Source organism: Lucilia cuprina, chromosome 3 (assembly GCF_022045245.1).
Source record: "Lucilia cuprina isolate Lc7/37 chromosome 3, ASM2204524v1, whole genome shotgun sequence".
Lineage (NCBI taxonomy): Eukaryota > Metazoa > Arthropoda > Insecta > Diptera > Calliphoridae > Lucilia > Lucilia cuprina.
In genome coordinates this window covers 50975653-50998830 of record NC_060951.1, presented here as the reverse complement: position 1 = coordinate 50998830, position 23178 = coordinate 50975653, and the positions used below count along the sequence as shown (strand labels likewise).

Below are 23178 nucleotides of genomic sequence, written 5' to 3'. Positions count from 1 at the left end.
TGTTATAAATGGGGATTATTTAAAAAAATAAAGCATTTGCTTTGTTTTTTAACTTTATTTCGGAACATTTTTTTTTTTTGCAAAAAAATAATTTTTTACAAGAGGGCTTAATATATCCTTATAAATGTTGCTAGGGGGAGTTAAGTCTACTTCAATATTATTTTTGTAGAATTTAAAAGAGTCTTTAGTGTTTATAAGTGAATTTTGACCTTTAAGTCATTTTCTGAAGGAGAGTTTGTATGGGGGCTAGTGTCAAAGCTAACTTGGTCCAAGGGACATTTATATATTTCATTGTTTCTAACGACATTTTAAATTTAACAGACGTATTAAAGGTAAAATGTAAGTTTGTGCAGTGACCACAAATTAATTTTATCCGAAAATAGGCATATGTCCATGGTAATATAACTTCAGATTAACTTCAGTTATTTGGACCTCTGATGTTATGTTGGCAGATTATTTAAAGTTAAATAATACGTCGATTTACAAGACTTTTGGTAACTGCCTTTGAGTTAAGGAAAGAAATCCTAGGTACTTTTGTCGTTCTTTTATATAATGCTGTCTTGACTTTAATTACGATTAGCATAAATAGAAGGTCTGACCGATATAAGGCATATATTACAAATGTAATGCATAGATAACCGATCAAATGCAGAGTTATTAAATAGTTTCTGTTGTATTGACAATACGGATTTTGCTATGGTGCATATGTGGAAAAATTTGTATGTATCCTTTAATTTATAGAACACAAGATATTGAATCGTAGTGACCAGTTTTTTTTTAATTTTAAATTAATTCAATACCAATCTTAAATTCCTCTCTATCCATATTTTAACATATAATAATACATTATATCAAAGATTTTTAATAAGTATACCATTTCCTTGAAGTAATAAAACATACGTCGCATCTTCGATTTATAATAAGTATTCAATTTCCTTAAAGCAATTTCTAAAACAATTAATTTAAGTTAGCAATTCATTGCCCTTCCAATATATCGGAAATTTATTTCAAAGTTATTTATAACTTTAATATACAGTTCCCTAAAAAAAGAAGTAAGAAAAACTTAATATTCCTGCGATTTAATTGTTATTCCTTTCGGTTTCCAGGCAATAATATTTCAAATGTTTTTTTTTTTTTTTTTTTTGCTATAACAACTAGAATTCATTTAAAATACATACAGAGTCCAGTCCAAAGCTATTTTTAAATCCACAACAAATTAATCCAATACCACTTGAGGCAATTTAAATTAATTGTTATTATTTTTCTATCTCTTTTTTAATGACCTTAAAAACCTTTTGCGGAAGTTAGATGATTTTAGGTTTGTTTCACTAGCATGTCTAACTTACTAAAATCTCCTCTTTCACATTTGCTACACGAACTCTTAACATAGTCATATATAGCTAGATTTCAGAAGCAGATGGAAAAGACAGAAAATAACAACAACAATAACATATACAGCAATAACAATAACACAAACACATTAACGACAACAAAACAACGAAGTCAAGTGTAAAAATTTGGTGTGGCTTTAACTTAACACACAAAAAACTACAGAAAAAAAGAACAACAAGAAAGAAAAACAAGACAAGACAAAATAATACAACATAACATGGCCCAAACTTAAAACCGTAGAGAAAAACAAATAAATATAAAAATATGTATAAAACCAGAGAAACAAAATAATACAGGGCACAAATTATTTTCCCATTACGACATCAGTCATTGTCTGTTGTATGAAAATGTTTTTCCTCTCCTCTATTATATATATTTTTTTTCAAAAATTGTTTATTTATTTTATTTTTTATATAGTATTTTGTTATTTTTGTGTTGTTTTTGCTTATTTTATCTTTTAAAAGAAAAGTTCAGTGAATTTACATTGTTATAAAACACAGATACTATACACATACACAAATGGACAGATAAATAGATGAATAGATATTTTCTCTATATTAATAACGAAAATTCAAATTAATTTATTTTACTAAAATTTTAAAAATTATACTTTTATAAACCCTCTTATAAATTAAAAAAAATATTTATGAATTTGTACTTATGGCACAAAACACTCATCCCTATTTTTCTGTACTCAAGTGTAAAATACACACAGAAGCTTAAATATTCGGTTAAACCTCATTCAAAGCCAGGGAAGAAGTCACCAGTTACCATACAATGTTGTACGTACTAATGCGACTTCGTAGTACGAGTAGCTGGAAAATTTCTTGCAATAAAACAAACAATCCGAATCGACCGACCGACCGACCATCCGAACTAACTTACTGAGCTACAAGCATAGTAACCTAAGTTTTATTTTCTTTACATATTTCTTTTACGATTTTGTTGCTGGAATTTTCTTTGCATATTGTTGTTGTTGCTATTTTGGGTAGATACATGCATTAACATGACAACAAACCAACAACAAAACATGATTTAAAAATATAAACGTGCCGCGGTTTAAATCGAGGAAGATGATGATGATGAAGAAGATGGTTAAGTTAGAAGAGTTAGTAGAGTTGTGGTGGTATATGTGCTAATGGTTGGTGCAGAAGAGAAGCCAACATTTTTAAGCTTCCTGTATCATGAGGCCTTAATTCAGATGTGAGCTCTAAGCTAACATAACAACAACAGTGGTTTGAATTAGTTAACATTTGGGATTTTTAGAATCCAAAAAGGTATTTAGTAAATTTATCACATTTGAAATAAAATTATATTTTTAGAAAATCTGTGGTATAATTTAATTATAATAGAAATAAATATTGTTGATATAGAAAAAAATCGCAAATTTTGAGCATGCAACCACTGTGCAGAATTTATCTGCCGACACACTACACACAAAACATTTTGAAAGATTACAAACTCTTTTAATACATAAACTTTTTCGGATATACTATGTATGGGAATGTATGCATTTTGTTGTATCTAACTCTACAAGCTTTTAAACAAGCTGAGATTGAGACTGAGAGTGGTTAGGTATAACTGCGAAAGCATAACTTTTTCTTCTTTAATAAAATAACTTTGCAAAAAAAAAACTTTGGATTTATAAATTGTTTCTTTAGTTTTATTTTCTTGTTGGTATCTTTTTTGTTTATATTGTCTTAAATTTTTGTGTTTTTTTTCTCATATCAGTCATCTTGTCTTAGTCAGTGGACAGTGGCTTTAAAAGACGGATATTGTAAACAGTTTGAATATTCACGATAGCCGTTTTTCGATCATATCAATTATATATTAAGATCGTTTATATCTGGAATGAAAATATCTCGAATATAATGTATTAACCAATAGTTAACGTCAGCTGAAACACTAATAACATTTGTCTAATCGAAACCACTGTGCAGTGTGTTAGCAACATTAACGCTTTACTTAAATGAAAGAAAAACTTAAAAAAATTGTTTTCACAACTTTATAAATTTATTTGTCTGTCCATATGTTGGATGGCGGAAATATGCAATGCGTTTAATAAAGCTGCAAAATTGTTTTAAGCCAAAGTTATTTTATTTAAACGTTCATTACAACCAACAAAGGCAACAACAAACACACACAGCATCAGACAGCAAGCAACACATACAAACATGTTTCGAATTTGCAAAATACAATACAGTGATGGGAAAACTTTCAAACAATTCCCGATATTTTAGAAAACATATCAAGGATATATTGTTTTTACCGATCACAAAGGTATTAGACAATACCATAGACTAAACTATAGATTAGTTTAAATAATAATTTATATACTTGTATAGTTTATACACTAGACTATGGACTAGACTGTGGGCTAGACTATAGACTAGACTATAGACTAGACTATAGACTAGACTATAGACTAGACTATAGACTAGACTATATACTAGACTATAGACTAGACTATAGACTAGACTATAGACTAGACTATAGACTAGACTATAGACTAGACTATAGACTAGACTATAGACTAGACTATAGACTAGACTATGGACTAGACTGTGGGCTAGACTGTAGACTAGACAATGGACTAGACAATAGACTAGACTATAGACTAGACTATAGACTAGACTATAGATTAGACTATTGATTAGACTATAGATTAGACTATAGACTAGACTAAAGACTAGACTATAGACTCGACTATAGACTAGCCTAAAAACTAGACTAAAGTCTAGACAAAAGTCTAGACTATGGCCTAGACTATAGCCTAGACTATAGACTAGACTGTAGACTAGACAATAGACTAAACTATAGACTCGACTATAGAATCGACTATAGACTCGACTATAGACTCGACTATAGACTAGACTATAGACTAATCTATAGGATAGACTATAGACTAGACTATAGACTAGATTATAGACTAGACTATAGAATAGACTATAGCCTAGACTATAGCCTAGACTATAGACTCGACTATAGGCAAGGTTATAGACTAGACTATAGACTAGACCATAGTCTAGACTACAGATTAGACTATAGACTAGACTAAAGACTACAGATTAGACTATAGACTAGACTAAACACTAGACTATAGCCTAGACTATAGACTATATAGACTATACCCTCGACTATAGACTATATAGACTATACCCTCGACTATATACTTAACTATAGACTGGACTATAGACTAGACTATAGACTCGACTATTGACTAGACTTAAGACTAGACTAAAGTCTATACTATAGCCAAGACTATAGACTAGACAATAGACTAGACTATACACTCGACTATAGACTCGACTATAGACTAGACTAAAGACTAGACTAAAGACTAGACTACAGATTAGACTATAGGCTAGACTAAACACTAGACTATAGACTATATAGACTATACCCTCGACTATAGACTTAACTATAGACTAGACAATAGACTAGACTATAGACTCGACTATAGACTCGACTACAGATTTGAATAAATATTTAACTACAATGTATGCTGGACTAACTATATAGGTGTCACATTTCTGTCTCTAATACTCTAGTATATTTTTATGTTCACATTTCTAGTTGAGGTTTTAAACAGTTTATGACACACATTCTCATATCAAATGTGTGTTTAAATTGATGTGTTTTTCTTTCCCGTTTGCCTTTTTTCCTTGTGCTTTTTTGAAACTAAAGTATTATTTGGCGCATTTTTCAAGACTACGAAACGATGATCAAATGCTGGAAAAAATTCTATTAAAGATTTAACGAAGAAAAGTTCAACAGCCTTAAAAATTAAGTTTTGTGGTTTTGCTCAGACTGAAGCAAATTAAAGAAAAAAAAAAACAGAATCCTAGAAGAAAAATTAATTTCTACAGAAAAATAAATAAAACTAAGAAAAGTTTCGTTTTTATTTTGCAAAGATTAAAAAAGAAAATAATTTAATTTTTCGGCAAATTAATGTAAGCACAACTCAAGATGTCTTATTAAACACACAAGCCAAAGTTTAAGGAACTCTATTGTATGTATGTGTGAGTGTGTATGTGTTATTTTGGCGTTTATTTTTTGCTTATTAAAAAGCAAAAGTTCCTTGTTTTCAAGAACATGATTTAAGTTTTAAGATACAAAAAAACATACATATGTTATATTGGTCAAAAAGGATATGTAAAAGAATTAAATTTTCAAAAGTTATTATGTGGTAATGATTTGGTTTTTAATAGCATTCTTTTAAAACTCTTCAGTTAACTCACAATGTCACTTGAAGTTTTTTGTTAAAATTTTCATTTTCAACCTTTTCAGGTTTTTGTGTATATTTAATTTTGTCAATTTTTGGAACTTTAAAATCTGATTTCTTTTGCATTTGTGTTGTTTACTTTGTTACGAAGTGAATGTTTGTTTTTTTCTTGTTTTAACTGAATCGCATTGTGCCTGTGAATTCATTTTAATAAATTTATTTATTGTCTGTGAATTGACCTTGATAAAAAAATTTATACTAACTTGACATGTTTCAATACTAAAGTTCTGTTTCACAAAACAAAGAAACCTGTATTAACTTTTTTTGGTAATTTTTGTATTTTTATTTTAGCTGTATTTTTGTTTTTTAATGACGCATACTCGTTTTAATTTACTTAATATAAATATTTTATTATTTAATGTATTAAACGAGAAAAAAAAACAAAGGATGAACTTGTTTATACAGTGTTTAAATGTCAACTTTAACTGTTCATTTTTGCAAGAACTTTTCGAAATTGGTAAAAGTAAGTTAACAAAAATAATATTTTTGTGTACTTTTTAGGCGAAAGTGAGTTTTGTTTGAATTAATTAATTTATTATGTCATTTTGGTGAAAAAGTTGAAAGACATTTTTGATTTTTATTTAAGTATATATATAGAGTAGATATATAGCAGCTAAACTAAGCAAGAGATTTGTAATAAGCTGTAATGAGTCCATATATTCCATTTTTAATTATGCTATATTTTCTGGATTTTATTGTGTTTTGGGTTCCCCCGGGGACATGTAACCTTGGTGAAGCCTCCACCTTGGTGTTATTGCAATCCCGGGGTATAAAGAGGTGGCCAATACATCTAGTCTGCCTGGCTTAGTCATTGCACAGATTGAAAAGAGGTCAGACCAGAGCACCGCATAATCTGGTATTACGGATGGATCCACGTAGTGGCTATGGTTTAAACCCAAATTCGCGCGAAGAGTAAGTGGCGGTTAAAAGACTGATGTAAGGTAAAGTAAATATTTCATTACCTCTCTAAAAAACAACAGTTTGTGTATAATAAATAGAAGCCGGTCTCTTAGTTTAGGATCTAGATCCTGTAATTACACGATTTTAAATTTTATTCGGCAGTTCTATGCATGGGCAATAGCATTCAGATTACACAAAGTAATTCATCACATGGTCAATTACAATTGTTTGCAATACTTGTACTTGTAAATGAAAATTTTCCAGTTGCAAATACTTGCAATGTATAATTGACCAATAACAAATAATTGTACTTAGCAAAACTTCAATTAAAATGATAAGTAATTGCTTCAGTTGGTTTTACAATTCATTTCTGCCAGAAAATAATTTAATTTGATTTAATCAAGAAAATATTTGATAAATTACAAGGTTTTCCAAATTTAACATTTCGGCTCATTTCCACATAATTTTTCTTAATGTTTTGCTCTAGAGATTTTCAAACAGCTTTAACAGCTATTGTTTGCTAAATATTCAAGAAAATGCTCGAATTTCCAAGAAATTTAATACACTTATATATCACACACATTTTTATTGTGTTAAGGTGTTAAGAGGAACAAACTAATTGTTATACACTTTAAAAATAAACACAAAAACAAATATTTAATTTAAACAATTACTGGTACTTTAACGGAAAACAATGTACCTATAAATTTATTTTGAAGAGAAAGTTTTTCTCTCTTTTGTTTTTGTTATTGCAACCTTATTATTGTTTTAATTTTATCTTTATTAAATAAATCTTTTCGTTTTAACACTACCATAATAGATTTGTATTTCATTTTTTTATATTATTTTGCATATTGTATCACATGTAATGTAAAGAAGATGGTGATGATGGTCTTGATAATACTACAAGTATCATTGTTCATGATAAAACGGAAATGGCTTGTTAAATTAAAATTATTTTTCGCTACTTTAATGTTCAGTGAAGTGACTTGGAAATAGAAATGTATTATTATGACATAGTATCTACCAGATAGAGATGTTTGTAAATATTCGCATATCTGTTGTTGTTTTATCTGTTTAATTTTTTCAATATAGGGGGTTAGAAAAAATTTTGTTAACAATAATTGTAAAAAAGTGTTAGTAATCTTAGAAAACAATACGAGTAAGAATGTGTATACATTTTTTTATTAACAACATTTATTCATAGCAAGTTCTATATAAAAGTTTATGAGTCATATTGAAAATAATTTTTTTTCAAATGTTTTACATGTTTTTATGGATTGAAAATAATAAAAAGATTTTAAATATAGATTTTTTAACAATATTAAAAAAAATAAAAAATATATAAAGAAAGAATAAAGACAAATAAAATTAACTTATGTAGCAAAAACAGCACTAAATATAATACTTTTTATAACAAGAAAAAATAATTCACACCTATATATGAATGTTCAAATCAACACAAGTTTTTTTTTTTTTTTTTTTGATTCGACTTGCCGACTTTTGTAAGTTCGTCCACTTTATTTCAAGATATCTCAGAAACTTTAGCAGATTTTAAGCATTTAAAAAAAGTATTATCATTTGAAATTTTTTTTTTTAAAGTTGCAAGGTTTTCTATAAAGAATAAGCAAAATTACAAAAAAAAAATACAAGCTTTAGGTGTAGATAGCTGGGTGAAGAAAGAAAATATGTCAGATCTTAAGCTTTAATTTTATAGTTGGAGAATAACTAGAATTTCATATTGACAGATATGACGTTTTAAAAAAGCCCCAAAAACTTCAGTTCATCATACAGTAGTTTTTCGATTTAACGACCATTCAATTCTACGAACATCGCATTTAACGAACAAGCTAATTTTTCCTATTGACTACCTTAAATAACGAACAAAACTTGTTTTTTGTACTCTGTTTAACGAACTAATAAAAATATTATTATTTAAATGAAGATAAAATGACATTTATCAAAAATAACAAATAACCTAAGTTGTAGCAAGCGGTGCTTTTATACCCAAAACTGTAACACATTCTGGGTTCTTATTAAATTTTAGTTCGATGTAGCTATGTCCGTCCGTCTTTCAGATAATGACTTTAACGCTCAATACTCGCTTAACAATACGAGTACACCGAGTACTACTTAACCGATATCTCTAACAAATTTTATGGGAATCGGTCCATAATTGAACTTACCCTCCATATCAGGCCCCCTTAAGAAAATTACTTCAACGCTCATTACTCGCTTAAAAATACAAGTATAGCGATGAACTTCGAGAAATAACTTTAAGGCTCATGACAGAATTAAAAATACAGCGATTAAATTCGACACAAATATGGTTTGAAGGTGGGTATATAAGATTCGGAATTTTGTGTTTTGAGCTATTTTTATAAAAAAAGAATTAATTTTTATAAAGAACATTTAAAAAATATTTTATGTGCCTATTTTTAATTATTTCCCTACCAAAAACCCACGTTTTACTTAATACTGCATATAACGAACTTTTCAATTTTACGAACAGGCCTGACAACATATGGGTTGGTTAAATCAGAAAACTACTGTATATCAAATCCCAGATGTGATGGAAAAATTTGTCTGTCTCTGTTATTTATATGCCATCGATGTTTATCACTGGCCTATTAACATAAGCCCAAAGAAAAAGTATATAGATATTTAATAGTAAGACCGTCTCTTTAGTATCTAAAAACTTGAGTTCACAATTGTTTACTAAAACATTATATTTTACTATTCTATTTTACTATGTAACACTGATTACCATATTAAATATAGTCATATTTCTCTTTTCCCTCCCCATTAATTATTTGGAATCCCTGCTAGGCAAAATAAAAAAAAAAATAGGAAACTTAAATCTCAAAAAACAGCACTTAACCAATATTATTATAATACTCAACTTTTTACACCAATAACATAAATTAAGATTTTATTTCTTCTCCTTTATTTCCATCTAATCATGTGTGCTAGGATTAAGCTGCGATTAAAGTTGAACTTAAAGTTCATCGCAGCAGTAAATTTTAATTGGATGCAGAAAAGAGTCCATATATATTTTCATCTCAATAACATCATCTAAAACTCACACCACACATTCTATTGACCACAAAAATGGCTTATAAATTTATGATTAAAACCAGCGTACATATACAGAAATTGGCGTTGGTATTGCACAAAAACTCATACGCATCGAAATCGCAAAAAAGGGATTAACTTAATAAAGGCTGTCGTCATCACATCACCATCATCAGTGAGGGAACAAACTAATGTACGTCTGTGTAGTGACTAGTAAAGTGGGTACACAGGGTGTAGGAAAAAATAATAATAGTAACAAATTTTATATAATCAACATCTATGTAAATTTACTTGAAAGAAAAAAACTAGGAACAAAAAAATATTGTCTTTACTACACAAACACATAAGATATGATTACGAAAAAACGCCAGCATAGTTAACGTCACTATCGTTAAACTAGAGGAGATACAACTTTACACACTCAATGTAATAATAACAATAAAAAAGAGTATCAAACAATAGTTAAACCATAAAGTGTGTTCAAATGACACTCAGAGAAAATATATTAGTAGATATTTCAATATGTTGTGTCAAATCAAAACTCAACCATGGGCCATGGCTTGTCGAACACGGCAACTATCTATTCAAGGTTTTAATACATCCATGTGGCACTAACAACTTTACTCTCCAAATGAGTTCTAATAAAAGTAAGTGTACTTCTGCCGTTGCTTAAGTTGAATATATCATCACAAATGCTCAGTGGCGGTCTATTACATAGGAAACAAATTCTACTTAATAGAGCGGGTAGCGCTCTTTACATAGAATACAGTTGGGTATGTTCACGGTTATGCGCTCTCAATTTATTATATGAAAATTATATAATAATAATGAATACTACAATCCTAATGATTCCGTCTATAAGGTTTTGGTATTGCGGTTGAATTTAGTGCAAAAAATAATAATAATTTTATCGAATATGTATATTTAAAAGGAGTCTTAATGTAGAAATTTTATCGTATTTAAAAAAAATTCAAAAGACGGAAAAGTGACTGTGTCTACCATGGTGAAGAGAGAATAAAAATTGGAATTTATTTCCAAAAACTGTAAAGATATTGGAAAACGGAATTTCCTTGCCATCAATTCATTTAATTTTTTTTTAATAAATTATCACCTTCAAAATTAACTAATCATTTTCTCTGAGTGTTACAGTAATGCCACAATATGAGCAATAATAATAAAACATGAGTTGCATACGAAATGATGTTGCATTTTGTAGGCTTAACTAATTGAATCTGACTTAACGTATGACAGTCAAGTAGAACAGAAGACGAAGAAAAGGCGCAATGAAAATGACTCAAGACTATGAAGGTTGTTATTGTAGGTTGGTTGTAACAATCACAGTTGCTGAGTTGAATTGAACTGAATTGAGGAGCACAGCTGAACTGATTTCATTTGTTTTTTTTTTTTTTTTTTGTTCCTTTAAGGAATTTCTAGCCATAGGTGTTGGTGGATCATTAAAGATTTTTTTTCGTTGACTTCGTTGTTATTGCTGTAATCTTCGCAACTCTATTTGCTTTTTTTATTATTATGATAAAATACTTTTTGTTTCCTCTTTTTGTTGCACACCTCAGCAGGTGCATTTGCGTTGCAGTGTTGTCTCTTTGTTCGGCTGTTGCGTAAATGTTTGTTATATGTATGTTCTTGTATCATCATTATTTATCTTTGTGCGGTCGGTCATCAGTTTTGAGTAGCTTATAAATTATAGTAATCAGAGATTGTTGCTAGTGCTTTAGAACTAGGAGTGCGCCAGCCCATGTAGTTATATATTTTTATATTTTTTTATTACGTCTACAATCTCAGCCATAATTATGTAAATTCTATGACACTTTTATAAGACTTATGTTTAGGCTTTTGGTTTATTGTAGGTTGTTTGGTGTTATTTTCATTTTTTTTTTTTTTGGTCTAGTATTTTAGAGTTGTCTATGTAGTTGTATTTATTTAAGGGCGTATGATAAATAGTTTGTAACTATGAAAGTTTTAATCATGCTGTGCTGATTTGTTAGGATTTTTGTTTCTGCTCGTAAAGCTTATTCATCATATTATTAGATTGATGATGCTAAGAAGTTGTAATTTTTCTTGCTTGAATGATTAACATTTTTAAATTTTAATAATAGTAATAAGAATAATCACTATGTATTTTCTGTTTTTTATAGAAAAAATGTCTGTTATTAAATTCAGAAGGGGCTGTGATAATTATTTACATTTTTTTTGCTATATTTTTACTATTTTCAGTTCTTTTTAAAAGTGGCAAATGATTAAGGTTAAAAGTTTGCAAATTAAATTATTAATGAGATGGCAATTTTGTTTTAATAAAACTTTTGAAATGCTGAATACCAGTCTGGATTTTTAAAATCAAATATTTTTTTTGCATTCTTTAGAATTCTATTCAATTGGAAAACATATGATTTAAAAAAAAATTTAAAATAAGTTTTCTAATCCTTATAATAATTACCTACACATGGGCTCTTACATGGTTTTGCTACCACTTAAGGGTTAATACAACTCATACAGAGATTTGCATTGTTGGTTAAGATTTCAATCGATAAGATGTTTAGTACAATAAGAATAATTTATTGACAGGGTTTCTTCTTAATTTAATGACTAATATGTCTTATCTTAATTATCCTAGAAGACACACCTCACAACTCAACTCAAACTAGCTCAGGAATAGTAAATAAATCATGAAATGCACAAAGGAAACTTGTTCGCTTTTACATACAAACTTTTCAGCATATAATGTATATATTTTTGCTTTTGATATTCTATCTGGATAATTTTAAATATATTTTATTGAATAAATTTATTGAATGATATTTTTCCCATTTTTTTCTGTTGTATTTATTTCGTTGTTACTCGTCATTGAACGTGTATGAAATTTTTTATTAATAATCTTTAAAATACAATCTTTAAACACATTTCAGGCATGACGTTTTTATCTACCTTAAACTTTGTCATAAGTCATCAAATGTCAATATAGAAATTTTTTATTTGCCTGTTAAATTTTTTTAGCAAAATTACAGTGAATACTTTGGGAATTGAATATTATATGCTTTATGTAATTATTAAGAATTTTAATAATAAATATTTTTATTATTGTCCAGCTTGCTATTAACGTAAAGTCTTAAACGTTTCTAAATTATCTTTTTTAATGGCTTTACCTCCCTTGCGTTTAATTTAAGTTGGAATTGTGTAGTTTAAATCACTGTGTTTATATTGTGCATATATTTTTTTTAACCTGCAATATTTATTTCTTCTAAAAATAATATTTAAGTAATACCTGGTAGACTCTTGGCAAAATATTTACAAAATATGTTTATCAATTATAAAACTTTAATGATGGTTTAAAATTCAAAGCAGATGCTTTTGAAAAAAATATTTAAAAAATTCTGTTTTTATTATTAAGAAAACAAACAATATTTAATTTTGTTTTTTTATGAATAATAGTGATAAATAATGTTTTGAAAAGAATTCATTTTGAAGACCTGTTGAAATTTCAGTATTCTGGCAAATATTAATAATTCGATTTAATTTGAGTTTGAATAAGATAAAAATATAACCCAATTTGTGTATATCTGCAGAAATTAATAATTTATTATATTTATGTTAATTAAATTCAGCCATTTGTTTAATATTAGACTTCTACGTTTACAGATTATAGATTTGTCTATTCACTAGTTTGTAGATTTGTCTATTGACTAGTCTGTATATTGGTCAATTTACTTGACTATACATTAGTCTATTAAAAATTACTTTATTGTTCTATAGAAACGTCTATTAGGGACTAATGTAAGGTCTAGTCTAGTCTTTAAACTACCCTGTCTATGGGCCATCATATTAACATGTTTACGGGCTTTTAAATTGAGATCTTTATTGACTATTTTATTGATGCATTTATGGATCTTTTAAAAATCTTTACTAGTCTATTAACTAGTCTATGGACTAAATTCGAGATTTTTCTTTTTACAAGTCTATAGACTAGTCCAGGAAACTAGACCAATTAACAAGATTTTATTTAGTCATAATATTTATAGAAAAATTGTTATTGTCTAATATGTGGATTATATTATTGAATAATCTAAAAAATATAAAGTCTATAAACTGTTCCTTATTGTTGATAACATATAACATTAAGGTAAGTTCGATATAAATTATATTTATGTAGTGATGCAATGAGTAGAACATTGGAAAAAAAACTAATAAAAAAGATATTTACTCAGCTTAAAAGCGAGTTTGATAAGTACTTATTTAATTCCTTATTTGTAAGTGAGTTAAAATAAAATATGTTTTTTATTAGCTTTTCAACTTATAATTTTTCAATGTAAATTTTTCCTTGGTTACTGTGTGTTCCATCGAAACTTTTATTTTGTATGAATGGCATTCACCTTTTAAATTAGAAAAACCCACCACTATTTATTACGCCTTAACCTTAGACACCTGTAGATTGACAGAAATAAATATTAGTCAAATACAAAAACAATTACAAACAAAAAAATTATAGTAATAACAAAATAATACATAATTTAAATGAACCCCAAAAGTGACCTGTACTTTAAAATAATAACAAGCATCGAAACACAACACAACGAAAATTATGTAAATTGAAAATATAGCAACAGGTCAATGACTTCACCCGAGTAAAAATAAAAACAATAAATTATATTTCTATTATAAATAAAATAACCCTCTTCCCATTACGGAAATGGAGATGGGGAAACATTGACTCTATTAAATTTATCTACTCTTATATGACTACATATACATGAAGTTTTGTTTTTGTTACTGCTGAAAACATTAAATAATAATGATTTTCTTGCGAAATTCAAAAAACAAAAATTAAACTTTTAAAAAATCTTTCAACTGAGACTAATTTTAAAGGAAATTTGGTTGGATTTTTTTTGTAATGATTATAACGAGCTATTTTAACTTTATAGAGAGTATTAAACTTAAATTGTGTAGATTAGCTAAGAGTGCAAAAAAAATCGTTCAAAAAAAACTTTTTGTTATGGAATGGTCAAAACTGCCTACGCATTATTATTTCACTTTTGTGTATATTTTTTTTAATACTTAACAATTTGCTTAATAATGCAAAGGCGGCTTGTCTAAAAAAGCAAACAAATACACATTTACAGACACCGACTGTTTAAATGTGTCTGTATTTTTTTAATACCCTGTTGATGTTGGTTTTAAAATCATTATTCTGTTTGCAAATCCGGTAGGAAAAATTTCACTTTAGTTTATAGTAGGTTATTCTATGAATATTTAATCAAATTTATCCGATTTATATGAAATTTAGAATATCGATTGATCTACTTCTCAACTAAAAAGCATGATTGGTTTTTATAAAATCTTGTTCATTAAATATTTTTTATCTAGAATATAGTACAAATTATTATTCCCTCTAAGTTTAAATTTAACAAAATTTTTAATTTGAAATAACTACATCAGTTGTAATGTGGTCACTTCGAAAGTGCATCAAAAATTGATTTATATATGAAAAACTTTGATCACTCTCAAAATCTGTCAGTGTTAGAAAAAAGTTAATTTTATTTAAAGATATATTTTGCGATATAATCGTTCTTGCTAATAGTACAAAAATTTGCTCAAAATATATATTCTCGACCAATATAAACATGGTCGGGCGTTCATCCTACTAAGACCTAGAAAGAACACTTTAAAATATGTTGAAGTTTTCTTTATAATTTAATAATTCATATACAAACATTTGGTTTTTATCACATTTTTCATTTGCAAAAATTACCAATTGGGTCTATTCTAAATGCCTATTCTGCGCTATTTACTTAAGACTTTAGCTTTCATATACAAATCAGAAAAAATATATTTTTATTTGTTTTTACTTTAAAATACAAATAAACCAGCAAGAGTTAAGGTAATATTGGGTTGGCTTAAAGTATTTGTTAGATTGAAATATTTATTTACAGACATATACTCATACATATTTAAATATGTAATAACAAATGCAATATATGAACGTATATGAGTGGTTGTATATTTATAGACAAGACCACAAACTACAAATTTATATACAAGTGGTTGACAGTACATACATTTGAACAAACATCTAGTACTTAGTTTAAGACATATTCATAAAAATGTAAAACAAATCAAGATAGATTTGACGTCGACATTCAACGCCTTTCAACAAAAACGAAAACCTTAAGTACTGAAACAGAACAAGAAGAAGGCAAAACAACAGCAGCAAAAAAAAAACTGATCCGTACTCAACGCGCCAACAAGTTGGCGGACATAAAATAGTAAAAAATTCTAAAAAAAATCACGAAGAAAATATTCTCCATTAAGCCGAATTGTTATAATCTATATTGATTAAAACTATTTTTATTTACAATCCATCGCTTTTATATATAAACAATTTCGAGTTTAGTGACCTAAATAAAAAAATTGATTTTGAAGAAATTTGTACCGAGTTTAGTACGATTGAATAGTAGGCCAGATATCAACTTTCAGCTCCATTAATCAAGAACTACCAGACTTAGGCCTTTGTCCAAAAACCTCAGTTTCTGAATATTATGCCATAATACTCTTATAGAGCACTATATACCCTATATTTCCAAATAGATATAAGCACATCTTCGTTCCATTAAAAGTATTATAAACTCTCTTAATACAAAATTTCTCAAAAGATTTATTTCAGTTTAAGAAAATTTCGGAATTGGTCTTATATAATCAAAACACAATATTCTATAATATGATTTTTGTACATTTAAAATAATTTCTGTCGAGTTAAAGTGATTTCTGATGTTTTCTTAAATTTAATTTCGGTAGGACATTTATATGAAGTAATAGACCGATTTTAACAATAAATAACCAACCTAATTATTGCAAAATTATATCAAACATGGGGAATTGGTTTCTACATTGTACTCAGTAAAAACATCATCAAAAATACATTATATCCTCCCCATATAGGGTATAGGGTATAAAAACAGCTGAAGAGTCACTTAAGTTGCCTAACAAGACAACAGGGTGTGTAAACAAACATTTAAAAAAAGGAATAAAACATTACGAAAAAGCGTAAAATGCATACCATTTCATTCATACTTGCAAATAATAGTTGCAACAAGTTTTAAAAGCTTTTTTCTTTTGTACATAAATGCTGACAATGATGATGATGATGCTAAATGGTTATTTAATCAAACTTTATATATTATTTGTCTTTGTATTTAACATTTTAATTGCAATCACAGAGTATGTCTACATATGTCTACTACTAAATAGTAACTATAAAAATGCCTGTGACTGTGATCAAGAATGGTACAAGGTGACTCACTACCATTTATGGTAAATCCATCATCAACAACGCTATCGAGTCAATAAGTATTATTATTTCAATCATTAGTAGATATTTTCTTGTATATCTTTAATAAAAATAATGTTTAAAAAAATACATACTACATGTAGGCGTTTTGGTAATTGTGTAAATGTATGTATGTATGTATTTAAACGTGTCTACTTTTTTATGTTATTTAAAGTTATAACCACATTTAGAAACTTGATTTGACAGTTTTTATATGTTTTTCTTATTTCAATTGATTCTTAACTTATTAAGTCTTTAGCCTACAAACTGTTTTTGTAAGACAAGAAATTTTATATTCTTGTTTATTTCGAAAAAAAGAAAAATAAATATCTTAAACAATATAGAATTGAATTTGCAAAATGTTTGATTGATTGATTAGTAATATACGCGGCAAAGAATTATGTTAAATAATGTATAACGGAGTATTTGGGTTTAAAGATACGTTAGATTGATAAATCTTAATATGGGTTTCACTTTAAAGACCACATGTTTAATATTAAGATAGTGGACTACTTACACAAACAATTATTTTCTGATTTCTTTGAAAAATATAAAATTTTTTAAAAAATCTTATAAGATAATATATATTCTTAACTGGAACTTTTAATAAGTTAACCATATAATACCCTACACCAGTTATGAGAACAAAATGTGATTTATTTTTCATAACATAGTATATAACTTAATTTTTACCTCCGATATATTTAAACCATTTGTTGCTGAAAAACTAATTTTCTGAAAATAAAATTAATTATTGGTTATATACAATTTATTTATTATGAGTTTCATTGTGGCTTTAGCCTTTTTAAACGAATTATTAACATTGAAATCATTTTTTGAAAGGAACTTTGTATGAGGGTTTTGTAAGAGAGCCGATTCTTCATGCTTGTCGAGATGTGAGCAAATATATTAAATATAATTACCAAGCAAATAAAAGTGAAGTACTTCCAAAAGAATAAAAGTTATCACTCCTTCAAAAGTAGCAATTGGTGTTACCTTCTGTGAAAGAAATATTTAATAACTTCCGAAAAAGCGAAAATAGTTCTATTTTTTCTATGCTGAATACATATTTTTGTTCTTACTTTTTTGTGAGATAAAAATTTTATATTTGGGCTTCTGTTTTATTAATTTTGTTATGTTAATGTTAGTATTATTTAAGTCAAACTAGTTGTATTATATAATAATACAATTTCACTTCCGAATTACTTTCAAAAAAGAGCATAACCATAACTTCGTGAGAATGACTTCAGAAGTAGTGAATTTAGAATTAAATTCATGACAAGCCTGGATTAAAATCATCACTTCTTCAGGTCTTTTTCAATAATTTTTCTTTTACTTCTAGGGTTGAGTTGTATGGGAGCTAGATGAAAAAATCTCTGTCTCCGGTATAATAAATCATTTTTCATTGAATTTCATTAAATTAATTTCAAAATTGCGATCTTTAGTTCGATTACGATCATCCAGACGAACGGACATATCTTAATTGACAAAAGGAGATTCAACATATATAAATGAAATTTGAAGAAATACACATTGGCCTCTATCGGGCCTGTTGTACACGAACTATTATCAGCTTCAATTTCTAAATAATATTAACATTTTTTTTGAATTTTAACTATTGAGTAAATTTTATAACTACTAAGTCGTCACAATTAATTCATTAATTATTTAAAAATAAAATTTTGTATTTATCTTTACACTTTATACAATATATTTTAATTTTCTTTGTAAATTAAATATTCTTAAGTAATTTACAAAAAAGAAACCGAAAAACCATGTAGGTGTTTAAAAACATCATAAAAACAGCCCTCAAAACATGTTTAAAGATGTTAAATAAATAAAAATACATTTTAACAACTAATCTCGACACTTAAACCTAATAAAATTACTTAAAAATTCTAAAATAAACATTAACTAAAATTTACTTTAAAAGTTTATTAAGCTCTAAAACTTACCACAATTTTTGCATTAACATTAAAAAAAATCGTTGTTGTTTTTTTTTTTTTTGCTGTTACAGATGCCAGTCTCTTAAACTAACTCCCCACTGGTTGTTTGTTTACGTTTTTATTTATATTTTTATTATTTCTCTTTTAAAAGTCTCCAAAATTATATACTTTCCCAAAAAAAAACGTAGTTTTCCTTTCTTTTAGTTTAAACTTTATTCAACACTATAACAAAAAATAAAAAACGAGGAATAAAATAAACAAACATGAAAAAATTATAAACTTTTATATTTTTGGTCAAAAGGCTTTAAAACGTGTTGTTGTTATTTGTTGCAATGAAAGGTTTTTTTCTTCTTCATTTGAAGATGTTTAAAATTATAAATATTTTTAATATGAATTTGTAGTTTTTTGTTGTTGTTTATTTTATAACTTTTAAGGTCTGGTTTGACAACTACTACATTTTACAATGTTTATTATTATTATGGTTGTTATTGTTATTGTTGCTGTTGTTTTTGTTATTGTAGTAGCTGTTGAGTTGTTGTACTTATAAGTAGTTTCAAGTACTTGTTCAAATAATAATAAAACATTATAATTTTTTCATTTTTTTATGTTAAAAAAATATTGCACATACAATTAACACAGTTTAACAAAAAAAGTTAAAAAAGAAAGAAAATAAATAATAAAATAAAAGGAAAAACACGCAACCTAGATTACCTTGGGAGATGAATTTTGTTTTTTTATCTTTTTTGGTTGTAGTTTATTTTCAATTTATGTGAATAAAATTTATTTATGATATTTGTTTTTTTCTTTTTGCAAAAATAAATAAAATTAATTATTGTGGGAAATAGTTAGCTTCCTTAATAATTTGTGTTTAATCGACTTGAAAAATTTAACATAAATTGGTATGTATTTAGGTTTAAAGTTTAGCGCCTATTATTTTCTTAAATATTTTCACTAGTATTAATTTGGACTAAGATTTCTCAAAATTTTACACACTCTATTCAAGCAAAATCAAGATCGAGCTGTAAAACTCATATCTAGCTGGATTTATCATTAAATTTTAAACAAAAATTAAAATAACTTAAGACAAATTAAGATATTTTGCTTGATGACCGACGATATGTAAACAGAGTGTCATTGAAAATGTTAACTATGTTTTTTGGTATATATCCATTAACCCAAATTAAATTGAACCAGACAAATGTAATCATTAAATTAGCAAACAAAAAAAATCAATTAGTGATAATAGAGTTGTACATTTGAGTAACTTACAATCGATACAAAAGCAATAATTACTCTAGTTTCAAAATCAGCTTTAAACTCTTTTTAAAATTAAACAAGATTGAGTTGAGACAAAAACAATATTGCTTTTCACATAGTTTAGGTAAAGTATTACCGGGTACTGACTAACGAATATTTGCATATTGAAAAAATCAACAAGTAACAGTGTTATATTCGAACAAGCCGAATCTTATATACCCACCATAAAAATATTACCAAAACTAATTGCTTCTTAATATATTAACTTTGAAGAAGTAAATTCATTTTCTAAATGAGGGTCTTTTATTTACCGATCCTCGGTTCTTACAAAAATTGGAATTTAAACAGGGGTTATTATGTTCCTCATAAAAGTTGCTAGAGAAATTTTGGCTCATACAAAATTTATTTATGTTGAATTTTACCGATCTGACTTTATTTCTGAGCTAGTAATAAGTTTTTAGTAATTTTCTGAAGAGGGCCTTATATGGGGGTAGGATCAACTTATTTTATTGAATTTCAGTGCTTTAATCGTTTTTCTAAGCCAATAATAAACGTTTACTATATTTTCTAAAGGGGACCTTTCTTAACGTGGACCGATTTTGTCTATTTTCAGTACCAAATAAACCTTATTTACATTACATTTCGACTGTCTAGTTTCTCCCGTATGGTTCATATCGTGATTTCAACAGACAAACGGATATGGCTAGATCGTCTCAGATTCTAATAAGAACACAGAATATATATAGGTTTATGGTTCTTGGGCGAATATTTCGATGTGTTACAAACAGAATGTGATATTGAGATGTAACCAATTATAAATATATGTAATTATAATTAATGTTCCCCACAATTATAATGTCGATGTCGTATCGTTATATGTCATTAAAATTTTTCAAAAAACATTTTTTGAAGCAAAAAATAAAAAAAAAATGCGATACAACCGTACAACACTGATTGTGAATTGGAATGTGCGTTAAGAGCAATAACCAATTACTTCTAAGTGAATTTTGGTAATTACAAATAATTGTTATTGAAAATTTAAGTATTTTCAATTAATATTACATTAGAAAAAATATTTATTATTACAAATAATTAATAAAATAAAATGTAATCTGCAAAACTTTTTGTAAATGTAATTGGTTTTTTCTCAATAACAAAAAACAAATAATTGTAATTGACAAAATTTGAACAAACAATTTTGTAATTGGTATGGTTTTAATTACAGATAATGTTACCAATTGTAATTGAAATTGTAATCATTATTCCCACGTCTGTCCATTAAGCTACATATGTTCATCGTAATATAATATGGTGAAGAAAGGGTATATAAGATTCGGCTTAGCTGAATATATCTCTCCTACAAGTATAATTCTCTCTACAAATTTGCTGCAATCATTACGTAGCTAATGTTAATCATCATCAGTTTGTTATAAAGAATGTCTTTATATTATATTTAAATTTTATACTAATCAATAATTTAATGCTGACTATTTGAATTAAACCATGTTAAAGTTAATTCTAAATTATACAAATAATTATTACTAACACAGGTATTTGTTAGATTTTTCTCAAACTAATTATACAATTAGTTACAGAGATTGATTATATGAAAATAAAAACGAATAATTAAGGTTGCTTATGATTTCCTTTAAAATCCAAATAAAATATTCATACATAATAATCAATAATTTTGTTCCTTCTTTTTATGTTTAAACAACTTATTATATATAACTATTATTTAATTAATTTTGTTGTGTATTTTTTTTTTTTTTTGTTCATCTTAGGTTTTCTTTTGCCGCATAAATTTGTTTATTATGTGGGTTTAAAATAATGATGATGTATTTGTGTTTGAGTTTTGTCTTGTATTTTTAATTTCACAAAAATTTTTGCGTTGGTTTTATGACCTTCATTGCTTTGAAACACTTAACCAGTTAAAGGTGTATTTTTTTATTTCAGTTTGGGTTGGTTGGATTGTTAAAATACAATTATTTATTATTATATTATAACTTTATTTTTCAAAAAAAAATTCATTGAATTTTTGTTTATTTTTTGTTTATTGTTATTTTCCAATTAAAAGCTGTAATTTTTTACTGCCAATTACATTTTTTTATTAATATTTTTTTTTTGTAGGTAATTCTTTATATAATTTAATTTTTAACCACTTTTGTTTAATTTTATTATTTTATGCAAATTTTGTTTAACGTCATAGATTTGTGTGTTTGTAAGTATAGGTTTTTAATACTTTAAATGTGTGATCACTATTAGAGACACCACTACTTAGACAAAGTATAAAAAGCTTAAGAGCATTAGATCAGCTTTTTGCGAAATATCTTTTTCTTATTTTTTTTTTTTTTTGGTTTTGTCAAACTAGTTTTGTTAAATATTTTATTATATAAAAATCTTTTTTTAATATTTTATTAATAATTTATATTTTGCTTTTATAACAATTTAATTTTATTATAATTTTGTTTTATAATAACTAGATCATCCACTAAAACACTTTATTTCTTGTTTATTAATTTGTTACTCTTTTTCTCATTTTTTCTCTCTAATATTATTTGTTTTTAGCAAAAAACAGTTTTTTGAATTTTTATTCTGTTAATCGCGTATTTGATTTAATTTTGTTGTATTACCTTTCCGTAACGTTAACCCGTTCTATTCAGTTACCACCTCACGACTGACAACAAAAAGTTTTGCTTGTTTTAGCCATATTCCATTCATTTGCAATCTGTTGAGCTGGTGTATGTGTGTTTGTCTGGTTAGTTGTCTGTCTGTCGGTTGCTCGATCTCCTACCTGTGTAGTATGTATTAAGATTGAATTTGCTTTTTTACTTACCACACAGTTAACAAACGTTATAAAGCTTAAGTTTATCTGGCCAAACGTAATAATGATCCATACGTAGTACTCCATACTCAAATCAGTCAGTTTGCATTCAATATGCTCTAAAATGTTTTGCTTAACTCATAGTGGAGACTTTTTCTACCTGTCT

At 26.9% G+C, this 23178-nt stretch overlaps 1 protein-coding gene across 1 annotated transcript in view; it reads right to left on the bottom strand.

The window, feature by feature from the left end:
* LOC111681064 overlaps nucleotides 1-22942 on the bottom strand; it is a 59605-nt gene extending 36663 nt beyond the window's left edge. The window contains exons 1-2 of the mRNA XM_046946923.1: nucleotides 22822-22942; nucleotides 18941-19153 (exon numbers count right to left, since the gene is read on the bottom strand). The gene's annotated coding sequence lies outside the window, so the exon portion shown is untranslated. The remainder of the gene's footprint in view (nucleotides 1-18940; nucleotides 19154-22821) is intronic.
* Between the last annotated feature and the right edge of the window lie 236 nt (nucleotides 22943-23178).